Source organism: Hyperolius riggenbachi, chromosome 4 (genome assembly GCF_040937935.1).
Source record: "Hyperolius riggenbachi isolate aHypRig1 chromosome 4, aHypRig1.pri, whole genome shotgun sequence".
Lineage (NCBI taxonomy): Eukaryota > Metazoa > Chordata > Amphibia > Anura > Hyperoliidae > Hyperolius > Hyperolius riggenbachi.
The window spans coordinates 42,787,070-42,809,707 of NC_090649.1; the positions used below are offsets into that span (position 1 = coordinate 42,787,070).

The 22,638-nt window shown below is 46.0% G+C and overlaps 13 non-coding genes across 13 annotated transcripts; 4 read left to right on the top strand and 9 right to left on the bottom strand.

Annotated features, from left to right (window-relative positions):
• Positions 1–311: 311 nt before the first annotated feature.
• On the bottom strand, positions 312–382 carry TRNAG-GCC (transfer RNA glycine (anticodon GCC)). Its single transcript has one exon. It is a non-coding gene; the product is annotated as a tRNA-Gly (tRNA).
• A 138-nt stretch (positions 383–520) lies between these two features.
• On the top strand, positions 521–593 carry TRNAK-CUU (transfer RNA lysine (anticodon CUU)). Its single transcript has one exon. It is a non-coding gene; the product is annotated as a tRNA-Lys (tRNA).
• A 2,964-nt stretch (positions 594–3,557) lies between these two features.
• Positions 3,558–3,628, bottom strand: TRNAG-GCC (transfer RNA glycine (anticodon GCC)). Its single transcript has one exon. It is a non-coding gene; the product is annotated as a tRNA-Gly (tRNA).
• Positions 3,629–5,178: 1,550 nt separating this feature from the next.
• On the bottom strand, positions 5,179–5,249 carry TRNAG-GCC (transfer RNA glycine (anticodon GCC)). Its single transcript has one exon. It is a non-coding gene; the product is annotated as a tRNA-Gly (tRNA).
• Positions 5,250–8,421: 3,172 nt separating this feature from the next.
• Positions 8,422–8,492, bottom strand: TRNAG-GCC (transfer RNA glycine (anticodon GCC)). The gene has a single exon. It is a non-coding gene; the product is annotated as a tRNA-Gly (tRNA).
• Positions 8,493–10,247: 1,755 nt separating this feature from the next.
• Positions 10,248–10,320, top strand: TRNAK-CUU (transfer RNA lysine (anticodon CUU)). The gene has a single exon. It is a non-coding gene; the product is annotated as a tRNA-Lys (tRNA).
• Positions 10,321–13,285: 2,965 nt separating this feature from the next.
• TRNAG-GCC (transfer RNA glycine (anticodon GCC)) lies at positions 13,286–13,356 on the bottom strand. Its single transcript has one exon. It is a non-coding gene; the product is annotated as a tRNA-Gly (tRNA).
• Positions 13,357–13,490: 134 nt separating this feature from the next.
• TRNAK-CUU (transfer RNA lysine (anticodon CUU)) lies at positions 13,491–13,563 on the top strand. Its single transcript has one exon. It is a non-coding gene; the product is annotated as a tRNA-Lys (tRNA).
• Positions 13,564–14,906: 1,343 nt separating this feature from the next.
• TRNAG-GCC (transfer RNA glycine (anticodon GCC)) lies at positions 14,907–14,977 on the bottom strand. Its single transcript has one exon. It is a non-coding gene; the product is annotated as a tRNA-Gly (tRNA).
• Positions 14,978–15,111: 134 nt separating this feature from the next.
• TRNAK-CUU (transfer RNA lysine (anticodon CUU)) lies at positions 15,112–15,184 on the top strand. The gene has a single exon. It is a non-coding gene; the product is annotated as a tRNA-Lys (tRNA).
• Positions 15,185–16,527: 1,343 nt separating this feature from the next.
• Positions 16,528–16,598, bottom strand: TRNAG-GCC (transfer RNA glycine (anticodon GCC)). Its single transcript has one exon. It is a non-coding gene; the product is annotated as a tRNA-Gly (tRNA).
• A 3,171-nt stretch (positions 16,599–19,769) lies between these two features.
• Positions 19,770–19,840, bottom strand: TRNAG-GCC (transfer RNA glycine (anticodon GCC)). The gene has a single exon. It is a non-coding gene; the product is annotated as a tRNA-Gly (tRNA).
• A 1,550-nt stretch (positions 19,841–21,390) lies between these two features.
• TRNAG-GCC (transfer RNA glycine (anticodon GCC)) lies at positions 21,391–21,461 on the bottom strand. Its single transcript has one exon. It is a non-coding gene; the product is annotated as a tRNA-Gly (tRNA).
• Positions 21,462–22,638: the final 1,177 nt, after the last annotated feature.

Consider the following 22,638-nt stretch of genomic DNA (forward strand, 5'->3'; position numbering starts at 1 on the left):
CGAGGCTTTTCTAGACAGTTAAAAAGAAGCCTAATAGGTGAGTACTGGAGAGGGAGAGATGCTGCACGTCACTGGCACTGCTAGAAGACATGCAAGGCCTTTGGGCACGCAAGTGTCCCAAGGCTGCTTTAACTTGTGTGTCTTAGAGTCATGTTTGCTGGGTACTAGGGTCCCTCTTCTCGACTGTCAGCCAGCACTGTGGCCAAGTGCCACGGTGACTCTTGCAAATGTCCTTAAATGGCTTCTGGCCTGCAGAGATGTCTTAAGCTTGAGAAGTGCAAAGTGTGGAGGTGTGCCAAAATCCTAGCATTTGCATTGGCCGGGAATCGAACCCGGGCCTCCCGCGTGGCAGGCGAGAATTCTACCACTGAACCACCAATGCCTTGCCCTGTTGCTCGGTGCTGAAAAACGTGGCCAGCCAAATCAGGCCATACAAGATTGCCTTCTTCTGTGCGGATGGCAAAGGTGAGGCTGGCGCCATTTTGCAATTTTTTACATTTCAGCTCAAGCAAGCAAGCAAGCCCGGCTAGCTCAGTCGGTAGAGCATGAGACTCTTAATCTCAGGGTCGTGGGTTCGAGCCCCACGTTGGGCGATCAAAGCTTCTCCTTTTACTTTCTACTAGGCAGAGCTCCTCCAAAACGATTACAAACCATCACCAGGCCATCACTTCCTCTTTCACATGCCACTCCCCACTCCCTTTGCTAACAAACGAAAATGTCATCTCAGCTTTCCCCTTCACTTTTACTCACACAACCTCTTTTAACAACTTTTCAGCAAAAGTGCTTCACCACCCCAAGAAAGAGAAAAACACTCCTTCTTACAATCTTACTCATCTTTCCTATACTACTTTTCTTATCTGCTTTTCCCAGATTTCCGTTGGCTTTACTCCAGTCCTTTTGTCAAGGAGAGACTTACAATCAACCACTTGACAAGGAACAACCACCTGAAAGATACTCATTCTCGTATGCCTGGTGCACACCATGCAATTCCCCATCAGATAGATGGGCCGATAGATCCTTTCCGACAGACACGATCGGATTTCCGTTCGGATTTCCGATCACTACTATGCAAATCCATCAGAAAAACGATCGGAAATCAGATCGGACCTGCCGGAAATCATCTGTTCGACCCATCTATCTGACAGGCATTGGTATGGTGTGTATTAGGCTTTGCACTCCAAAGGTGCTCACATAGCAGTATGAGGAGGGCACTCTGCACACGGCCTGAGATTTAGCTGAGAGGATTGAAAAAAAGGAAGTTGCTCTTTCCCTTAACTTGTTTTTAGATGAGGTACTTCCCAACAAAAGTTACAAACCAAAAAGCCTTTCAGTCCCGGCAAGCAAAAAAAGTGGTTGCTTTCATTTGACTTAAGTTTGTTACTACTTTTTTTTCTGTACTTTTAGTATGTTTTCTTAATTGCTAGGTGCTGGGAAAGCAAGTTGTAGGTAAGCTGACACAACATCTCAACATCTACTGTGAGAAAACTCAGGACAAAAGTAGAATGAATGAGGGCCTAGAGAGAACGCTCCAAATTTGAGCAAGGCCCTGAGTAGAGTGCAAAGACAACAAGGCAAAAAGTTGTAAAACAACACCAGATGAGCAGATGCTGCTGACTTGGCATTTCCGAGGCTTTTCTAGACAGTTAAAAAGAAGCCTAATAGGTGAGTACTGGAGAGGGAGAGATGCTGCACGTCACTGGCACTGCTAGAAGACATGCAAGGCCTTTGGGCACGCAAGTGTCCCAAGGCTGCTTTAACTTGTGTGTCTTAGAGTCATGTTTGCTGGGTACTAGGGTCCCTCTTCTCGACTGTCAGCCAGCACTGTGGCCAAGTGCCACGGTGACTCTTGCAAATGTCCTTAAATGGCTTCTGGCCTGCAGAGATGTCTTAAGCTTGAGAAGTGCAAAGTGTGGAGGTGTGCCAAAATCCTAGCATTTGCATTGGCCGGGAATCGAACCCAGGCCTCCCACGTGGCAGGCGAGAATTCTACCACTGAACCACCAATGCCTTGCCCTGTTGCTCGGTGCTGAAAAACGTGGCCAGCCAAATCAGGCCATACAAGATTGCCTTCTTCTGTGCGGATGGCAAAGGTGAGGCTGGCGCCATTTTGCAATTTTTGACATTTCAGCTCAAGCAAGCAAGCCCGGCTAGCTCAGTCGGTAGAGCATGAGACTCTTAATCTCAGGGTTGTGGGTTCGAGCCCCATGTTGGGCGATCAAAGCTTCTCCTTTTACTTTCTACTAGGCAGAGCTCCTCCAAAACGATTACAAACCATCACCAGGCCATCACTTCCTCTTTCACATGCCACTCCCCACTCCCTTTGCTAACAAACGAAAATGTCATCTCAGCTTTCCCCTTCACTTTTACTCACACAACCTCTTTTAACAACTTTTCAGCAAAAGTGCTTCACCACCCCAAGAAAGAGAAAAACACTCCTTCTTACAATCTTACTCATCTTTCCTATACTACTTTTCTTATCTGCTTTTCCCAGATTTCCGTTGGCTTTACTCCAGTCCTTTTGTCAAGGAGAGACTTACAATCAATCACTTGACAAGGAACAACCACCTGAAAGATACTCATTCTCGTATGCCTGGTGCACACCATGCAATTCCCCATCAGATAGATGGGCCGATAGATCCTTTCCGACAGACACGATCGGATTTCCGTTCGGATTTCCGATCACTACTATGCAAATCCATCAGAAAAACGATCGGAAATCAGATCGGACCTGCCGGAAATCATCTGTTCGACCCATCTATCTGACAGGCATTGGTATGGTGTGTATTAGGCTTTGCACTCCAAAGGTGCTCACATAGCAGTATGAGGAGGGCACTCTGCACACGGCCTGAGATTTAGCTGAGAGGATTGAAAAAAAGGAAGTTGCTCTTTCCCTTAACTTGTTTTTAGATGAGGTACTTCCCAACAAAAGTTACAAACCAAAAAGCCTTTCAGTCCCGGCAAGCAAAAAAAGTGGTTGCTTTCATTTGACTTAAGTTTGTTACTACTTTTTTTTCTGTACTTTTAGTATGTTTTCTTAATTGCTAGGTGCTGGGAAAGCAAGTTGTAGGTAAGCTGACACAACATCTCAACATCTACTGTGAGAAAACTCAGGACAAAAGTAGAATGAATGAGGGCCTAGAGAGAACGCTCCAAATTTGAGCAAGGCCCTGAGTAGAGTGCAAAGACAACAAGGCAAAAAGTTGTAAAACAACACCAGATGAGCAGATGCTGCTGACTTGGCATTTCCGAGGCTTTTCTAGACAGTTAAAAAGAAGCCTAATAGGTGAGTACTGGAGAGGGAGAGATGCTGCACGTCACTGGCACTGCTAGAAGACATGCAAGGCCTTTGGGCACGCAAGTGTCCCAAGGCTGCTTTAACTTGTGTGTCTTAGAGTCATGTTTGCTGGGTACTAGGGTCCCTCTTCTCGACTGTCAGCCAGCACTGTGGCCAAGTGCCACGGTGACTCTTGCAAATGTCCTTAAATGGCTTCTGGCCTGCAGAGATGTCTTAAGCTTGAGAAGTGCAAAGTGTGGAGGTGTGCCAAAATCCTAGCATTTGCATTGGCCGGGAATCAAACCCGGGCCTCCCGCGTGGCAGGCGAGAATTCTACCACTGAACCACCAATGCCTTGCCCTGTTGCTCGGTGCTGAAAAACGTGGCCAGCCAAATCAGGCCATACAAGATTGCCTTCTTCTGTGCGGATGGCAAAGGTGAGGCTGGCGCCATTTTGCAATTTTTTACATTTCAGCTCAAGCAAGCAAGCCCGGCTAGCTCAGTCGGTAGAGCATGAGACTCTTAATCTCAGGGTTGTGGGTTCGAGCCCCATGTTGGGCGATCAAAGCTTCTCCTTTTACTTTCTACTAGGCAGAGCTCCTCCAAAACGATTACAAACCATCACCAGGCCATCACTTCCTCTTTCACATGCCACTCCCCACTCCCTTTGCTAACAAACGAAAATGTCATCTCAGCTTTCCCCTTCACTTTTACTCACACAACCTCTTTTAACAACTTTTCAGCAAAAGTGCTTCACCACCCCAAGAAAGAGAAAAACACTCCTTCTTACAATCTTACTCATCTTTCCTATACTACTTTTCTTATCTGCTTTTCCCAGATTTCCGTTGGCTTTACTCCAGTCCTTTTGTCAAGGAGAGACTTACAATCAATCACTTGACAAGGAACAACCACCTGAAAGATACTCATTCTCGTATGCCTGGTGCACACCATGCAATTCCCCATCAGATAGATGGGCCGATAGATCCTTTCCGACAGACACGATCGGATTTCCGTTCGGATTTCCGATCACTACTATGCAAATCCATCAGAAAAACGATCGGAAATCAGATCGGACCTGCCGGAAATCATCTGTTCGACCCATCTATCTGACAGGCATTGGTATGGTGTGTATTAGGCTTTGCACTCCAAAGGTGCTCACATAGCAGTATGAGGAGGGCACTCTGCACACGGCCTGAGATTTAGCTGAGAGGATTGAAAAAAAGGAAGTTGCTCTTTCCCTTAACTTGTTTTTAGATGAGGTACTTCCCAACAAAAGTTACAAACCAAAAAGCCTTTCAGTCCCGGCAAGCAAAAAAAGTGGTTGCTTTCATTTGACTTAAGTTTGTTACTACTTTTTTTTCTGTACTTTTAGTATGTTTTCTTAATTGCTAGGTGCTGGGAAAGCAAGTTGTAGGTAAGCTGACACAACATCTCAACATCTACTGTGAGAAAACTCAGGACAAAAGTAGAATGAATGAGGGCCTAGAGAGAATGCTCCAAATTTGAGCAAGGCCCTGAGTAGAGTGCAAAGACAACAAGGCAAAAAGTTGTAAAACAACACCAGATGAGCAGATGCTGCTGACTTGGCATTTCCGAGGCTTTTCTAGACAGTTAAAAAGAAGCCTAATAGGTGAGTACTGGAGAGGGAGAGATGCTGCACGTCACTGGCACTGCTAGAAGACATGCAAGGCCTTTGGGCACGCAAGTGTCCCAAGGCTGCTTTAACTTGTGTGTCTTAGAGTCATGTTTGCTGGGTACTAGGGTCCCTCTTCTCGACTGTCAGCCAGCACTGTGGCCAAGTGCCACGGTGACTCTTGCAAATGTCCTTAAATGGCTTCTGGCCTGCAGAGATGTCTTAAGCTTGAGAAGTGCAAAGTGTGGAGGTGTGCCAAAATCCTAGCATTTGCATTGGCCGGGAATCGAACCCAGGCCTCCCGCGTGGCAGGCGAGAATTCTACCACTGAACCACCAATGCCTTGCCCTGTTGCTCAGTGCTGAAAAACGTGGCCAGCCAAATCAGGCCATACAAGATTGCCTTCTTCTGTGCGGATGGCAAAGGTGAGGCTGGCGCCATTTTGCAATTTTTGACATTTCAGTTCAAGCAAGCAAGCCCGGCTAGCTCAGTCGGTAGAGCATGAGACTCTTAATCTCAGGGTCGTGGGTTTGAGCCCCACGTTGGGCGATCAAAGCTTCTCCTTTTACTTTCTACTAGGCAGAGCTCCTCCAAAACGATTACAAACCATCACCAGGCCATCACTTCCTCTTTCACATGCCACTCCCCACTCCCTTTGCTAACAAACGAAAATGTCATCTCAGCTTTCCCCTTCACTTTTACTCACACAACCTCTTTTAACAACTTTTCAGCAAAAGTGCTTCACCACCCCAAGAAAGAGAAAAACACTCCTTCTTACAATCTTACTCATCTTTCCTATACTACTTTTCTTATCTGCTTTTCCCAGATTTCCGTTGGCTTTACTCCAGTCCTTTTGTCAAGGAGAGACTTACAATCAATCACTTGACAAGGAACAACCACCTGAAAGATACTCATTCTCGTATGCCTGGTGCACACCATGCAATTCCCCATCAGATAGATGGGCCGATAGATCCTTTCCGACAGACACGATCGGATTTCCGTTCGGATTTCCGATCACTACTATGCAAATCCATCAGAAAAACGATCGGAAATCAGATCGGACCTGCCGGAAATCATCTGTTCGACCCATCTATCTGACAGGAATTGGTATGGTGTGTATTAGGCTTTGCACTCCAAAGTTGCTCACATAGCAGTATGAGGAGGGCACTCTGCACACGGCCTGAGATTTAGCTGAGAGGATTGAAAAAAAGGAAGTTGCTCTTTCCCTTAACTTGTTTTTAGATGAGGTACTTCCCAACAAAAGTTACAAACCAAAAAGCCTTTCAGTCCCGGCAAGCAAAAAAAGTGGTTGCTTTCATTTGACTTAAGTTTGTTACTACTTTTTTTTCTGTACTTTTAGTATGTTTTCTTAATTGCTAGGTGCTGGGAAAGCAAGTTGTAGGTAAGCTGACACAACATCTCAACATCTACTGTGAGAAAACTCAGGACAAAAGTAGAATGAATGAGGGCCTAGAGAGAACGCTCCAAATTTGAGCAAGGCCCTGAGTAGAGTGCAAAGACAACAAGGCAAAAAGTTGTAAAACAACACCAGATGAGCAGATGCTGCTGACTTGGCATTTCCGAGGCTTTTCTAGACAGTTAAAAAGAAGCCTAATAAGTGAGTACTGGAGAGGGAGAGATGCTGCACGTCACTGGCACTGCTAGAAGACATGCAAGGCCTTTGGGCACGCAAGTGTCCCAAGGCTGCTTTAACTTGTGTGTCTTAGAGTCATGTTTGCTGGGTACTAGGGTCCCTCTTCTCGACTGTCAGCCAGCACTGTGGCCAAGTGCCACGGTGACTCTTGCAAATGTCCTTAAATGGCTTCTGGCCTGCAGAGATGTCTTAAGCTTGAGAAGTGCAAAGTGTGGAGGTGTGCCAAAATCCTAGCATTTGCATTGGCCGGGAATCAAACCCAGGCCTCCCGCGTGGCAGGCGAGAATTCTACCACTGAACCACCAATGCCTTGCACTGTTGCTCGGTGCTGAAAAACGTGGCCAGCCAAATCAGGCCATACAAGATTGCCTTCTTCTGTGCGGATGGCAAAGGTGAGGCTGGCGCCATTTTGCAATTTTTGACATTTCAGCTCAAGCAAGCAAGCCCGGCTAGCTCAGTCAGTAGAGCATGAGACTCTTAATCTCAGGGTTGTGGGTTCGAGCCCCATGTTGGGCGATCAAAGCTTCTCCTTTTACTTTCTACTAGGCAGAGCTCCTCCAAAACGATTACAAACCATCACCAGGCCATCACTTCCTCTTTCACATGCCACTCCCCACTCCCTTTGCTAACAAACGAAAATGTCATCTGAGCTTTCCCCTTCACTTTTACTCACACAACCTCTTTTAACAACTTTTCAGCAAAAGTGCTTCACCACCCCAAGAAAGAGAAAAACACTCCTTCTTACAATCTTACTCATCTTTCCTATACTACTTTTCTTATCTGCTTTTCCCAGATTTCCGTTGGCTTTACTCCAGTCCTTTTGTCAAGGAGAGACTTACAATCAATCACTTGACAAGGAACAACCACCTGAAAGATACTCATTCTCGTATGCCTGGTGCACACCATGCAATTCCCCATCAGATAGATGGGCCGATAGATCCTTTCCGACAGACACGATCGGATTTCCGTTCGGATTTCCGATCACTACTATGCAAATCCATCAGAAAAACGATCGGAAATCAGATCGGACCTGCCGGAAATCATCTGTTCGACCCATCTATCTGACAGGCATTGGTATGGTGTGTATTAGGCTTTGCACTCCAAAGTTGCTCACATAGCAGTATGAGGAGGGCACTCTGCACACGGCCAGAGATTTAGCTGAGAGGATTGAAAAAAAAGGAAGTTGCTCTTTCCCTTAACTTGTTTTTAGATGAGGTACTTCCCAACAAAAGTTACAAACCAAAAAGCCTTTCAGTCCCGGCAAGCAAAAAAAGTGGTTGCTTTCATTTGACTTAAGTTTGTTACTACTTTTTTTTCTGTACTTTTAGTATGTTTTCTTAATTGCTAGGTGCTGGGAAAGCAAGTTGTAGGTAAGCTGACACAACATCTCAACATCTACTGTGAGAAAACTCAGGACAAAAGTAGAATGAATGAGGGCCTAGAGAGAACGCTCCAAATTTGAGCAAGGCCCTGAGTAGAGTGCAAAGACAACAAGGCAAAAAGTTGTAAAACAACACCAGATGAGCAGATGCTGCTGACTTGGCATTTCCGAGGCTTTTCTAGACAGTTAAAAAGAAGCCTAATAGGTGAGTACTGGAGAGGGAGAGATGCTGCACGTCACTGGCACTGCTAGAAGACATGCAAGGCCTTTGGGCACGCAAGTGTCCCAAGGCTGCTTTAACTTGTGTGTCTTAGAGTCATGTTTGCTGGGTACTAGGGTCCCTCTTCTCGACTGTCAGCCAGCACTGTGGCCAAGTGCCACGGTGACTCTTGCAAATGTCCTCAAATGGCTTCTGGCCTGCAGAGATGTCTTAAGCTTGAGAAGTGCAAAGTGTGGAGGTGTGCCAAAATCCTAGCATTTGCATTGGCCGGGAATCGAACCCGGGCCTCCCGCGTGGCAGGCGAGAATTCTACCACTGAACCACCAATGCCTTGCCCTGTTGCTCGGTGCTGAAAAACGTGGCCAGCCAAATCAGGCCATACAAGATTGCCTTCTTCTGTGCAGATGGCAAAGGTGAGGCTGGCGCCATTTTGCAATTTTTGACATTTCAGCTCAAGCAAGCAAGCCCGGCTAGCTCAGTCGGTAGAGCATGAGACTCTTAATCTCAGGGTCGTGGGTTTGAGCCCCACGTTGGGCGATCAAAGCTTCTCCTTTTACTTTCTACTAGGCAGAGCTCCTCCAAAACGATTACAAACCATCACCAGGCCATCACTTCCTCTTTCACATGCCACTCCCCACTCCCTTTGCTAACAAACGAAAATGTCATCTCAGCTTTCCCCTTCACTTTTACTCACACAACCTCTTTTAACAACTTTTCAGCAAAAGTGCTTCACCACCCCAAGAAAGAGAAAAACACTCCTTCTTACAATCTTACTCATCTTTCCTATACTACTTTTCTTATCTGCTTTTCCCAGATTTCTGTTGGCTTTACTCCAGTCCTTTTGTCAAGGAGAGACTTACAATCAATCACTTGACAAGGAACAACCACCTGAAAGATACTCATTCTCGTATGCCTGGTGCACACCATGCAATTCCCCATCAGATAGATGGGCCGATAGATCCTTTCCGACAGACACGATCGGATTTCCGTTCGGATTTCCGATCACTACTATGCAAATCCATCAGAAAAACGATCGGAAATCAGATCGGACCTGCCAGAAATCATCTGTTCGACCCATCTATCTGACAGGCATTGGTATGGTGTGTATTAGGCTTTTCACTCCAAAGTTGCTCACATAGCAGTATGAGGAGGGCACTCTGCACACGGCCTGAGATTTAGCTGAGAGGATTGAAAAAAAGGAAGTTGCTCTTTCCCTTAACTTGTTTTTAGATGAGGTACTTCCCAACAAAAGTTACAAACCAAAAAGCCTTTCAGTCCCGGCAAGCAAAAAAAGTGGTTGCTTTCATTTGACTTAAGTTTGTTACTACTTTTTTTTCTGTACTTTTAGTATGTTTTCTTAATTGCTAGGTGCTGGGAAAGCAAGTTGTAGGTAAGCTGACACAACATCTCAACATCTACTGTGAGAAAACTCAGGACAAAAGTAGAATGAATGAGGGCCTAGAGAGAACGCTCCAAATTTGAGCAAGGCCCTGAGTAGAGTGCAAAGACAACAAGGCAAAAAGTTGTAAAACAACACCAGATGAGCAGATGCTGCTGACTTGGCATTTCCGAGGCTTTTCTAGACAGTTAAAAAGAAGCCTAATAGGTGAGTACTGGAGAGGGAGAGATGCTGCACGTCACTGGCACTGCTAGAAGACATGCAAGGCCTTTGGGCACGCAAGTGTCCCAAGGCTGCTTTAACTTGTGTGTCTTAGAGTCATGTTTGCTGGGTACTAGGGTCCCTCTTCTCGACTGTCAGCCAGCACTGTGGCCAAGTGCCACGGTGACTCTTGCAAATGTCCTTAAATGGCTTCTGGCCTGCAGAGATGTCTTAAGCTTGAGAAGTGCAAAGTGTGGAGGTGTGCCAAAATCCTAGCATTTGCATTGGCCAGGAATCGAACCCGGGCCTCCCGCGTGGCAGGCGAGAATTCTACCACTGAACCACCAATGCCTTGCCCTGTTGCTCGGTGCTGAAAAACGTGGCCAGCCAAATCAGGCCATACAAGATTGCCTTCTTCTGTGCGGATGGCAAAGGTGAGGCTGGCGCCATTTTGCAATTTTTGACATTTCAGCTCAAGCAAGCAAGCCCGGCTAGCTCAGTCGGTAGAGCATGAGACTCTTAATCTCAGGGTCGTGGGTTCGAGCCCCACGTTGGGCGATCAAAGCTTCTCCTTTTACTTTCTACTAGGCAGAGCTCCTCCAAAACGATTACAAACCATCACCAGGCCATCACTTCCTCTTTCACATGCCACTCCCCACTCCCTTTGCTAACAAACGAAAATGTCATCTCAGCTTTCCCCTTCACTTTTACTCACACAACCTCTTTTAACAACTTTTCAGCAAAAGTGCTTCACCACCCCAAGAAAGAGAAAAACACTCCTTCTTACAATCTTACTCATCTTTCCTATACTACTTTTCTTATCTGCTTTTCCCAGATTTCCGTTGGCTTTACTCCAGTCCTTTTGTCAAGGAGAGACTTACAATCAATCACTTGACAAGGAACAACCACCTGAAAGATACTCATTCTCGTATGCCTGGTGCACACCATGCAATTCCCCATCAGATAGATGGGCCGATAGATCCTTTCCGTCAGACACGATCGGATTTCCGTTCGGATTTCCGATCACTACTATGCAAATCCATCAGAAAAACGATCGGAAATCAGATCGGACCTGCCGGAAATCATCTGTTCGACCCATCTATCTGACAGGAATTGGTATGGTGTGTATTAGGCTTTGCACTCCAAAGTTGCTCACATAGCAGTATGAGGAGGGCACTCTGCACACGGCCTGAGATTTAGCTGAGAGGATTGAAAAAAAGGAAGTTGCTCTTTCCCTTAACTTGTTTTTAGATGAGGTACTTCCCAACAAAAGTTACAAACCAAAAAGCCTTTCAGTCCCGGCAAGCAAAAAAAGTGGTTGCTTTCATTTGACTTAAGTTTGTTACTACTTTTTTTTCTGTACTTTTAGTATGTTTTCTTAATTGCTAGGTGCTGGGAAAGCAAGTTGTAGGTAAGCTGACACAACATCTCAACATCTACTGTGAGAAAACTCAGGACAAAAGTAGAATGAATGAGGGCCTAGAGAGAACGCTCCAAATTTGAGCAAGGCCCTGAGTAGAGTGCAAAGACAACAAGGCAAAAAGTTGTAAAACAACACCAGATGAGCAGATGCTGCTGACTTGGCATTTCCGAGGCTTTTCTAGACAGTTAAAAAGAAGCCTAATAAGTGAGTACTGGAGAGGGAGAGATGCTGCACGTCACTGGCACTGCTAGAAGACATGCAAGGCCTTTGGGCACGCAAGTGTCCCAAGGCTGCTTTAACTTGTGTGTCTTAGAGTCATGTTTGCTGGGTACTAGGGTCCCTCTTCTCGACTGTCAGCCAGCACTGTGGCCAAGTGCCACGGTGACTCTTGCAAATGTCCTTAAATGGCTTCTGGCCTGCAGAGATGTCTTAAGCTTGAGAAGTGCAAAGTGTGGAGGTGTGCCAAAATCCTAGCATTTGCATTGGCCGGGAATCAAACCCAGGCCTCCCGCGAGGCAGGCGAGAATTCTACCACTGAACCACCAATGCCTTGCCCTGTTGCTCGGTGCTGAAAAACGTGGCCAGCCAAATCAGGCCATACAAGATTGCCTTCTTCTGTGCGGATGGCAAAGGTGAGGCTGGCGCCATTTTGCAATTTTTGACATTTCAGCTCAAGCAAGCAAGCCCGGCTAGCTCAGTCGGTAGAGCATGAGACTCTTAATCTCAGGGTTGTGGGTTCGAGCCCCATGTTGGGCAATCAAAGCTTCTCCTTTTACTTTCTACTAGGCAGAGCTCCTCCAAAACGATTACAAACCATCACCAGGCCATCACTTCCTCTTTCACATGCCACTCCCCACTCCCTTTGCTAACAAACGAAAATGTCATCTCAGCTTTCCCCTTCACTTTTACTCACACAACCTCTTTTAACAACTTTTCAGCAAAAGTGCTTCACCACCCCAAGAAAGAGAAAAACACTCCTTCTTACAATCTTACTCATCTTTCCTATACTACTTTTCTTATCTGCTTTTCCCAGATTTCCGTTGGCTTTACTCCAGTCCTTTTGTCAAGGAGAGACTTACAATCAATCACTTGACAAGGAACAACCACCTGAAAGATACTCATTCTCGTATGCCTGGTGCACACCATGCAATTCCCCATCAGATAGATGGGCCGATAGATCCTTTCCGACAGACACGATCGGATTTCCGTTCGGATTTCCGATCACTACTATGCAAATCCATCAGAAAAACGATCGGAAATCAGATCGGACCTGCCGGAAATCATCTGTTCGACCCATCTATCTGACAGGCATTGGTATGGTGTGTATTAGGCTTTGCACTCCAAAGTTGCTCACATAGCAGTATGAGGAGGGCACTCTGCACACGGCCAGAGATTTAGCTGAGAGGATTGAAAAAAAAGGAAGTTGCTCTTTCCCTTAACTTGTTTTTAGATGAGGTACTTCCCAACAAAAGTTACAAACCAAAAAGCCTTTCAGTCCCGGCAAGCAAAAAAAGTGGTTGCTTTCATTTGACTTAAGTTTGTTACTACTTTTTTTTCTGTACTTTTAGTATGTTTTCTTAATTGCTAGGTGCTGGGAAAGCAAGTTGTAGGTAAGCTGACACAACATCTCAACATCTACTGTGAGAAAACTCAGGACAAAAGTAGAATGAATGAGGGCCTAGAGAGAACGCTCCAAATTTGAGCAAGGCCCTGAGTAGAGTGCAAAGACAACAAGGCAAAAAGTTGTAAAACAACACCAGATGAGCAGATGCTGCTGACTTGGCATTTCCGAGGCTTTTCTAGACAGTTAAAAAGAAGCCTAATAGGTGAGTACTGGAGAGGGAGAGATGCTGCACGTCACTGGCACTGCTAGAAGACATGCAAGGCCTTTGGGCACGCAAGTGTCCCAAGGCTGCTTTAACTTGTGTGTCTTAGAGTCATGTTTGCTGGGTACTAGGGTCCCTCTTCTCGACTGTCAGCCAGCACTGTGGCCAAGTGCCACGGTGACTCTTGCAAATGTCCTCAAATGGCTTCTGGCCTGCAGAGATGTCTTAAGCTTGAGAAGTGCAAAGTGTGGAGGTGTGCCAAAATCCTAGCATTTGCATTGGCCGGGAATCGAACCCGGGCCTCCCGCGTGGCAGGCGAGAATTCTACCACTGAACCACCAATGCCTTGCCCTGTTGCTCGGTGCTGAAAAACGTGGCCAGCCAAATCAGGCCATACAAGATTGCCTTCTTCTGTGCGGATGGCAAAGGTGAGGCTGGCGCCATTTTGCAATTTTTGACATTTCAGCTCAAGCAAGCAAGCCCGGCTAGCTCAGTCGGTAGAGCATGAGACTCTTAATCTCAGGGTCGTGGGTTCGAGCCCCACGTTGGGCGATCAAAGCTTCTCCTTTTACTTTCTACTAGGCAGAGCTCCTCCAAAACGATTACAAACCATCACCAGGCCATCACTTCCTCTTTCACATGCCACTCCCCACTCCCTTTGCTAACAAACGAAAATGTCATCTCAGCTTTCCCCTTCACTTTTACTCACACAACCTCTTTTAACAACTTTTCAGCAAAAGTGCTTCACCACCCCAAGAAAGAGAAAAACACTCCTTCTTACAATCTTACTCATCTTTCCTATACTACTTTTCTTATCTGCATTTCCCAGATTTCCGTTGGCTTTACTCCAGTCCTTTTGTCAAGGAGAGACTTACAATCAATCACTTGACAAGGAACAACCACCTGAAAGATACTCATTCTCGTATGCCTGGTGCACACCATGCAATTCCCCATCAGATAGATGGGCCGATAGATCCTTTCCGACAGACACAATCGGATTTCCGTTCGGATTTCCGATCACTACTATGCAAATCCATCAGAAAAACGATCGGAAATCAGATCGGACCTGCCGGAAATCATCTGTTCGACCCATCTATCTGACAGGCATTGGTATGGTGTGTATTAGGCTTTGCACTCCAAAGGTGCTCACATAGCAGTATGAGGAGGGCACTCTGCACACGGCCTGAGATTTAGCTGAGAGGATTGAAAAAAAGGAAGTTGCTCTTTCCCTTAACTTGTTTTTAGATGAGGTACTTCCCAACAAAAGTTACAAACCAAAAAGCCTTTCAGTCCCGGCAAGCAAAAAAAGTGGTTGCTTTCATTTGACTTAAGTTTGTTACTACTTTTTTTTCTGTACTTTTAGTATGTTTTCTTACTTGCTAGGTGCTGGGAAAGCAAGTTGTAGGTAAGCTGACACAACATCTCAACATCTACTGTGAGAAAACTCAGGACAAAAGTAGAATGAATGAGGGCCTAGAGAGAACACTCCAAATTTGAGCAAGGCCCTGAGTAGAGTGCAAAGACAACAAGGCAAAAAGTTGTAAAACAACACCAGATGAGCAGATGCTGCTGACTTGGCATTTCCGAGGCTTTTCTAGACAGTTAAAAAGAAGCCTAATAGGTGAGTACTGGAGAGGGAGAGATGCTGCACGTCACTGGCACTGCTAGAAGACATGCAAGGCCTTTGGGCACGCAAGTGTCCCAAGGCTGCTTTAACTTGTGTGTCTTAGAGTCATGTTTGCTGGGTACTAGGGTCCCTCTTCTCGACTGTCAGCCAGCACTGTGGCCAAGTGCCACGGTGACTCTTGCAAATGTCCTTAAATGGCTTCTGGCCTGCAGAGATGTCTTAAGCTTGAGAAGTGCAAAGTGTGGAGGTGTGCCAAAATCCTAGCATTTGCATTGGCCGGGAATCGAACCCGGGCCTCCCGCGTGGCAGGCGAGAATTCTACCACTGAACCACCAATGCCTTGCCCTGTTGCTCGGTGCTGAAAAACGTGGCCAGCCAAATCAGGCCATACAAGATTGCCTTCTTCTGTGCGGATGGCAAAGGTAAGGCTGGCGCCATTTTGCAATTTTTGACATTTCAGCTCAAGCAAGCAAGCCCGGCTAGCTCAGTCGGTAGAGCATGAGACTCTTAATCTCAGGGTCGTGGGTTCGAGCCCCACATTGGGCAATCAAAGCTTCTCCTTTTACTTTCTACTAGGCAGAGCTCCTCCAAAACGATTACAAACCATCACCAGGCCATCACTTCCTCTTTCACATGCCACTCCCCACTCCCTTTGCTAACAAACGAAAATGTCATCTCAGCTTTCCCCTTCACTTTTACTCACACAACCTCTTTTAACAACTTTTCAGCAAAAGTGCTTCACCACCCCAAGAAAGAGAAAAACACTCCTTCTTACAATCTTACTCATCTTTCCTATACTACTTTTCTTATCTGCTTTTCCCAGATTTCCGTTGGCTTTACTCCAGTCCTTTTGTCAAGGAGAGACTTACAATCAATCACTTGACAAGGAACAACCACCTGAAAGATACTCATTCTCGTATGCCTGGTGCACACCATGCAATTCCCCATCAGATAGATGGGCCGATAGATCCTTTCCGACAGACACGATCGGATTTCCGTTCGGATTTCCGATCACTACTATGCAAATCCATCAGAAAAACGATCGGAAATCAGATCGGACCTGCCGGAAATCATCTGTTCGACCCATCTATCTGACAGGCATTGGTATGGTGTGTATTAGGCTTTGCACTCCAAAGGTGCTCACATAGCAGTATGAGGAGGGCACTCTGCACACGGCCTGAGATTTAGCTGAGAGGATTGAAAAAAAGGAAGTTGCTCTTTCCCTTAACTTGTTTTTAGATGAGGTACTTCCCAACAAAAGTTACAAACCAAAAAGCCTTTCAGTCCCGGCAAGCAAAAAAAGTGGTTGCTTTCATTTGACTTAAGTTTGTTACTACTTTTTTTTCTGTACTTTTAGTATGTTTTCTTAATTGCTAGGTGCTGGGAAAGCAAGTTGTAGGTAAGCTGACACAACATCTCAACATCTACTGTGAGAAAACTCAGGACAAAAGTAGAATGAATGAGGGCCTAGAGAGAACGCTCCAAATTTGAGCAAGGCCCTGAGTAGAGTGCAAAGACAACAAGGCAAAAAGTTGTAAAACAACACCAGATGAGCAGATGCTGCTGACTTGGCATTTCCGAGGCTTTTCTAGACAGTTAAAAAGAAGCCTAATAGGTGAGTACTGGAGAGGGAGAGATGCTGCACGTCACTGGCACTGCTAGAAGACATGCAAGGCCTTTGGGCACGCAAGTGTCCCAAGGCTGCTTTAACTTGTGTGTCTTAGAGTCATGTTTGCTGGGTACTAGGGTCCCTCTTCTCGACTGTCAGCCAGCACTGTGGCCAAGTGCCACGGTGACTCTTGCAAATGTCCTTAAATGGCTTCTGGCCTGCAGAGATGTCTTAAGCTTGAGAAGTGCAAAGTGTGGAGGTGTGCCAAAATCCTAGCATTTGCATTGGCCGGGAATCGAACCCGGGCCTCCCGCGTGGCAGGCGAGAATTCTACCACTGAACCACCAATGCCTTGCCCTGTTGCTCGGTGCTGAAAAACGTGGCCAGCCAAATCAGGCCATACAAGATTACCTTCTTCTGTGCGGATGGCAAAGGTGAGGCTGGCGCCATTTTGCAATTTTTGACATTTCAGCTCAAGCAAGCAAGCCCGGCTAGCTCAGTAGGTAGAGCATGAGACTCTTAATCTCAGGGTCGTGGGTTCGAGCCCCATGTTGGGCGATCAAAGCTTCCCCTTTTACTTTCTACTAGACAGAGCTCCTCCAAAACGATTACAAACCATCACCAGGCCATCACTTCCTCTTTCACATGCCACTCCCCACTCCCTTTGCTAACAAACGAAAATGTCATCTCAGCTTTCCCCTTCACTTTTACTCACACAACCTCTTTTAACAACTTTTCAGCAAAAGTGCTTCACCACCCCAAGAAAGAGAAAAACACTCCTTCTTACAATCTTACTCATCTTTCCTATACTACTTTTCTTATCTGCTTTTCACAGATTTCCGTTGGCTTTACTCCAGTCCTTTTGTCAAGGAGAGACTTACAATCAATCACTTGACAAGGAACAACCACCTGAAAGATACTCATTCTCGTATGCCTGGTGCACACCATGCAATTCCCCATCAGATAGATGGGCCGATAGATCCTTTCCGACAGACACGATCGGATTTCCGTTCGGATTTCCGATCACTACTATGCAAATCCATCAGAAAAACGATCGGAAATCAGATCGGACCTGCTGGAAATCATCTGTTCGACCCATCTATCTGACAGGCATTGGTATGGTGTGTATTAGGCTTTGCACTCCAAAGGTGCTCACATAGCAGTATGAGGAGGGCACTCTGCACACGGCCTGAGATTTAGCTGAGAGGATTGAAAAAAAGGAAGTTGCTCTTTCCCTTAACTTGTTTTTAGATGAGGTACTTCCCAACAAAAGTTACAAACCAAAAAGCCTTTCAGTCCCGGCAAGCAAAAAAAGTGGTTGCTTTCATTTGACTTAAGTTTGTTACTACTTTTTTTTCTGTACTTTTAGTATGTTTTCTTAATAGCTAGGTGCTGGGAAAGCAAGTTGTAGGTAAGCTGACACAACATCTCAACATCTACTGTGAGAAAACTCAGGACAAAAGTAGAATGAATGAGGGCCTAGAGAGAACGCTCCAAATTTGAGCAAGGCCCTGAGTAGAGTGCAAAGACAACAAGGCAAAAAGTTGTAAAACAACACCAGATGAGCAGATGCTGCTGACTTGGCATTTCCGAGGCTTTTCTAGACAGTTAAAAAGAAGCCTAATAGGTGAGTACTGGAGAGGGAGAGATGCTGCACGTCACTGGCACTGCTAGAAGACATGCAAGGCCTTTGGGCACGCAAGTGTCCCAAGGCTGCTTTAACTTATGTGTCTTAGAGTCATGTTTGCTGGGTACTAGGGTCCCTCTTCTCGACTGTCAGCCAGCACTGTGGCCAAGTGCCACGGTGACTCTTGCAAATGTCCTTAAATGGCTTCTGGCCTGCAGAGATGTCTTAAGCTTGAGAAGTGCAAAGTGTGGAGGTGTGCCAAAATCCTAGCATTTGCATTGGCCGGGAATCGAACCCAGGCCTCCCGCGTGGCAGGCGAGAATTCTACCACTTACCCACCAATGCCTTGCCCTGTTGCTCAGTGCTGAAAAACGTGGCCAGCCAAATCAGGCCATACAAGATTGCCTTCTTCTGTGCGGATGGCAAAGGTGAGGCTGGCGCCATTTTGCAATTTTTGACATTTCAGCTCAAGCAAGCAAGCCCGGCTAGCTCAGTCGGTAGAGCATGAGACTCTTAATCTCAGGGTCGTGGGTTTGAGCCCCACGTTGGGCGATCAAAGCTTCTCCTTTTACTTTCTACTAGGCAGAGCTCCTCCAAAACGATTACAAACCATCACCAGGCCATCACTTCCTCTTTCACATGCCACTCCCCACTCCCTTTGCTAACAAACGAAAATGTCATCTCAGCTTTCCCCTTCACTTTTACTCACACAACCTCTTTTAACAACTTTTCAGCAAAAGTGCTTCACCACCCCAAGAAAGAGAAAAACACTCCTTCTTACAATCTTACTCATCTTTCCTATACTACTTTTCTTATCTGCTTTTCCCAGATTTCCGTTGGCTTTACTCCAGTCCTTTTGTCAAGGAGAGACTTACAATCAATCACTTGACAAGGAACAACCACCTGAAAGATACTCATTCTCGTATGCCTGGTGCACACCATGCAATTCCCCATCAGATAGATGGGCCGATAGATCCTTTCCGACAGACACGATCGGATTTCCGTTCGGATTTCCGATCACTACTATGCAAATCCATCAGAAAAACGATCGGAAATCAGATCGGACCTGCCGGAAATCATCTGTTCGACCCATCTATCTGACAGGCATTGGTATGGTGTGTATTAGGCTTTGCACTCCAAAGGTGCTCACATAGCAGTATGAGGAGGGCACTCTGCACACGGCCTGAGATTTAGCTGAGAGGATTGAAAAAAAGGAAGTTGCTCTTTCCCTTAACTTGTTTTTAGATGAGGTACTTCCCAACAAAAGTTACAAACCAAAAAGCCTTTCAGTCCCGGCAAGCAAAAAAAGTGGTTGCTTTCATTTGACTTAAGTTTGTTACTACTTTTTTTTCTGTACTTTTAGTATGTTTTCTTAATTGCTAGGTGCTGGGAAAGCAAGTTGTAGGTAAGCTGACACAACATCTCAACATCTACTGTGAGAAAACTCAGGACAAAAGTAGAATGAATGAGGGCCTAGAGAGAACGCTCCAAATTTGAGCAAGGCCCTGAGTAGAGTGCAAAGACAACAAGGCAAAAAGTTGTAAAACAACACCAGATGAGCAGATGCTGCTGACTTGGCATTTCCGAGGCTTTTCTAGACAGTTAAAAAGAAGCCTAATAGGTGAGTACTGGAGAGGGAGAGATGCTGCACGTCACTGGCACTGCTAGAAGACATGCAAGGCCTTTGGGCACGCAAGTGTCCCAAGGCTGCTTTAACTTGTGTGTCTTAGAGTCATGTTTGCTGGGTACTAGGGTCCCTCTTCTCGACTGTCAGCCAGCACTGTGGCCAAGTGCCACGGTGACTCTTGCAAATGTCCTTAAATGGCTTCTGGCCTGCAGAGATGTCTTAAGCTTGAGAAGTGCAAAGTGTGGAGGTGTGCCAAAATCCTAGCATTTGCATTGGCCGGGAATCGAACCCAGGCCTCCCGCGTGGCAGGCGAGAATTCTACCACTGAACCACCAATGCCTTGCCCTGTTGCTCGGTGCTGAAAAACGTGGCCAGCCAAATCAGGTCATACAAGATTGCCTTCTTCTGTGCGGATGGCAAAGGTGAGGCTGGCGCCATTTTGCAATTTTTGACATTTCAGCTCAAGCAAGCAAGCCCGGCTAGCTCAGTCGGTAGAGCATGAGACTCTTAATCTCAGGGTCGTGGGTTTGAGCCCCACGTTGGGCGATCAAAGCTTCTCCTTTTACTTTCTACTAGGCAGAGCTCCTCCAAAACGATTACAAACCATCACCAGGCCATCACTTCCTCTTTCACATGCCACTCCCCACTCCCTTTGCTAACAAACGAAAATGTCATCTCAGCTTTCCCCTTCACTTTTACTCACACAACCTCTTTTAACAACTTTTCAGCAAAAGTGCTTCACCACCCCAAGAAAGAGAAAAACACTCCTTCTTACAATCTTACTCATCTTTCCTATACTACTTTTCTTATCTGCTTTTCACAGATTTCCGTTGGCTTTACTCCAGTCCTTTTGTCAAGGAGAGACTTACAATCAATCACTTGACAAGGAACAACCACCTGAAAGATACTCATTCTCGTATGCCTGGTGCACACCATGCAATTCCCCATCAGATAGATGGGCCGATAGATCCTTTCCGACAGACACGATCGGATTTCCGTTCGGATTTCCGATCACTACTATGCAAATCCATCAGAAAAACGATCGGAAATCAGATCGGACCTGCCGGAAATCATCTGTTCGACCCATCTATCTGACAGGCATTGGTATGGTGTGTATTAGGCTTTGCACTCCAAAGGTGCTCACATAGCAGTATGAGGAGGGCACTCTGCACACGGCCTGAGATTTAGCTGAGAGGATTGAAAAAAAGGAAGTTGCTCTTTCCCTTAACTTGTTTTTAGATGAGGTACTTCCCAACAAAAGTTACAAACCAAAAAGCCTTTCAGTCCCGGCAAGCAAAAAAAGTGGTTGCTTTCATTTGACTTAAGTTTGTTACTACTTTTTTTTCTGTACTTTTAGTATGTTTTCTTAATTGCTAGGTGCTGGGAAAGCAAGTTGTAGGTAAGCTGACACAACATCTCAACTTCTACTGTGAGAAAACTCAGGACAAAAGTAGAATGAATGAGGGCCTAGAGAGAACGCTCCAAATTTGAGCAAGGCCCTGAGTAGAGTGCAAAGACAACAAGGCAAAAAGTTGTAAAACAACACCAGATGAGCAGATGCTGCTGACTTGGCATTTCCGAGGTTTTTCTAGACAGTTAAAAAGAAGCCTAATAGGTGAGTACTGGAGAGGGAGAGATGCTGCACGTCACTGGCACTGCTAGAAGACATGCAAGGCCTTTGGGCACGCAAGTGTCCCAAGGCTGCTTTAACTTGTGTGTCTTAGAGTCATGTTTGCTGGGTACTAGGGTCCCTCTTCTCGACTGTCAGCCAGCACTGTGGCCAAGTGCCACGGTGACTCTTGCAAATGTCCTTAAATGGCTTCTGGCCTGCAGAGATGTCTTAAGCTTGAGAAGTGCAAAGTGTGGAGGTGTGCCAAAATTCTAGCATTTGCATTGGCCGGGAATCGAACCCAGGCCTCCCGCGTGGCAGGCGAGAATTCTACCACTGAACCACCAATGCCTTGCCCTGTTGCTCGGTGCTGAAAAACGTGGCCAGCCAAATCAGGCCATACAAGATTGCCTTCTTCTGTGCGGATGGCAAAGGTGAGGCTGGCGCCATTTTGCAATTTTTGACATTTCAGCTCAAGCAAGCAAGCCCGGCTAGCTCAGTCGGTAGAGCATGAGACTCTTAATCTCAGGGTCGTGGGTTTGAGCCCCACGTTGGGCGATCAAAGCTTCTCCTTTTACTTTCTACTAGGCAGAGCTCCTCCAAAACGATTACAAACCATCACCAGGCCATCACTTCCTCTTTCACATGCCACTCCCCACTCCCTTTGCTAACAAACGAAAATGTCATCTCAGCTTTCCCCTTCACTTTTACTCACACAACCTCTTTTAACAACTTTTCAGCAAAAGTGCTTCACCACCCCAAGAAAGAGAAAAACACTCCTTCTTACAATCTTACTCATCTTTCCTATACTACTTTTCTTATCTGCTTTTCCCAGATTTCCGTTGGCTTTACTCCAGTCCTTTTGTCAAGGAGAGACTTACAATCAATCACTTGACAAGGAACAACCACCTGAAAGATACTCATTCTCGTATGCCTGGTGCACACCATGCAATTCCCCATCAGATAGATGGGCCGATAGATCCTTTCCGACAGACACGATCGGATTTCCGTTCGGATTTCCGATCACTACTATGCAAATCCATCAGAAAAACGATCGGAAATCAGATCGGACCTGCCGGAAATCATCTGTTCGACCCATCTATCTGACAGGCATTGGTATGGTGTGTATTAGGCTTTGCACTCCAAAGGTGCTCACATAGCAGTATGAGGAGGGCACTCTGCACACGGCCTGAGATTTAGCTGAGAGGATTGAAAAAAAGGAAGTTGCTCTTTCCCTTAACTTGTTTTTAGATGAGGTACTTCCCAACAAAAGTTACAAACCAAAAAGCCTTTCAGTCCCGGCAAGCAAAAAAAGTGGTTGCTTTCATTTGACTTAAGTTTGTTACTACTTTTTTTTCTGTACTTTTAGTATGTTTTCTTAATTGCTAGGTGCTGGGAAAGCAAGTTGTAGGTAAGCTGACACAACATCTCAACATCTACTGTGAGAAAACTCAGGACAAAAGTAGAATGAATGAGGGCCTAGAGAGAACGCTCCAAATTTGAGCAAGGCCCTGAGTAGAGTGCAAAG